Here is a 2126-nt window from a genome sequence, read left to right as displayed (position 1 = left end):
AAATCCCGCCGCCGGTCGCAGCCATGGCGCGGGGCCGGTCTCATAAGTCAGTTTTGAAAAAAAGAAAATGACAGTGTGCTAGAAGCTCTCAGAGCAGAGGAGCAGACATGTCAACTTCACAGCCAAAATAAACACTTACATGGAAGGGGCTGTTGTTATTACATGGGTTCCACAGTGTATGATGGGAATGACAGGGGATGTTTGCAGGGGATTGAAATACTCTGTCAGGGGCAAGAAAGAAGTTATTCTGGTCTTTCTTTCCCATGGGAAGCAAGATATTAGTACCATTTACTGGAGCAGGGAAGAGTTGGACAGCAGGACAGGATGCAGGTTTGCGGATGAGGACTCACTGGGGAAGACTCAGAAGAGCAATACAATTGGGGAATTGCAGGGACTGGTCCCATGTGCTAGCACCTGGGAAAAGATAGTTCTCAAAGAACCCTGGTGGGTGAATCTAGGCAAATGAGCCCCACAGGCAGTTCAGAAAGGATGTTTCTCATACTCTCCTTTATTTATTATGTCTGGGGTTAGTACATTAGCCCCAGGTTCCTTCTTTTCACATTTTGACATCATGGAGTAGTAAGAAGAGAAATGAATTTAAAAAACTGAGGGCCAGCCCCATGGCCTTCCAGTTAATGGAGCCAGCTCTCACATGGCCAATTGGGCAGTTCAAATCTTGGCCCCGGGCAGCTTGACAGACATGCTGGGTGAGTATAAGTGCATGCTCAATGTCCAGGCAGGATAAAGACATGGATAAGAGATTGCAGTGTGACCACACCCCATTAGGGGAGGCTTTCTCTCTCCTCCTCTGTCTCTCTTTAATGAGTACATCTTCCTTCTGGAAAATTGAAAGAAAGAGAAAAACAGAACATCTGCCTTATGCAGAAAAGAGTAGAATGCCATGGGCTCTGAATGAATTCAGACCAGAGGTCTAATCCTAGCACCATCACTTACCAGTCAAGTGAACTCGGGAAAGTCACAAAGCTTTATGAGGCTCAAGCTATTTATGAGGTGAGCTCATAAACTGGGCCTTGTAGGACTCCTGGGATGCATGTAATGTGAGAGGCCCTGGTACAGCACCTGGAGTTTATGGCATCTTTAATAATTGGCAGTTATTACTATTTTATTATTTGGAACCTCCTCTGCGAGTTCTGGGTGGGTAGACCTCCTCCGTGTTTGTATTTTAATTTTTTCTTGTAATTTCTGGTTTACATTTAATTGTTGTACATCTTTGTGAGGTATGCTTTTGTTTAAAGCTTGTATACAGTGTGTAATAATAAACTAAGAGATGTCAGAGAATATTCAGAACTCTATGTAATGACACATAAATCAGCCAACATGCTGCTTAACAAGTAAAGCTAAGTTACCATACATACTATATAACTTTTTGATGGTATTTTGTTTATTGTTGGTGTGGAGGGATCTTCCCTGGTTGGATGCAACTTAAGGCTCCCAGAATTTCTGTCTAAGGCTAACTCCTTTCATCCCATCCAGTTCTTCTTCCACCCAAACCACCCCTATTTTCAATTATTTCACTCCCATTAAAAATCTAGTCCCTGGAGTCAGTGGGTGGGGTGCTGGACTCCTGCGTAGCTGACCACGATTTGAGTCTAGGAACTGGCAGCTTGAGAATCACACCAGGTGCATGTGCATGTATGGCCAAGATGCTGAAACGAGGGGTGGGGGGAAGGGAACTGCGACGTGGCCATCCCCTGAGGGTGATTTCTCACTTTCTTTCTTACTGTGTTTTTTTTTTCTCTCTCTCTCTCTCTCTAGCAAGTCTGTGCACCCTATAATAAAAACCTTAAAAAAATTCTAGTACTCAGAGTAGAACTCTGAGGCTCTACCAACTGAGCTATGTGAGCTGTAAATAAGTACAAATAGTATGTCAATTTAAAAAATCAGCCTTAAGAGCTTGGCAAATTACACTGAAGAAAATCTAACAAAATGCCCTTTCAATATAGTGGGTTATGTCCCTCCCAGACCAGAGCAAATATTGTCAGCAGAGTGGTTTCTGAGCACACCCCTGACAGGTTATACCATGCTTATTTCTCAGAAACTCCTTGGAGCTTATGTACGTATATACTGTGGACTGTTCTTAAGCACTTCAGGAAAAAAAAAAAAAA

The sequence above is a fragment of the Tupaia chinensis genome, unplaced genomic scaffold, assembly GCF_000334495.1.
Source record: "Tupaia chinensis unplaced genomic scaffold, TupChi_1.0 Scaffold000600_1, whole genome shotgun sequence".
Classification (NCBI taxonomy): domain Eukaryota; kingdom Metazoa; phylum Chordata; class Mammalia; order Scandentia; family Tupaiidae; genus Tupaia; species Tupaia belangeri.
The sequence above is the reverse complement of the archived record's forward strand: the minus strand, read 5'-3'. Positions refer to the sequence as shown.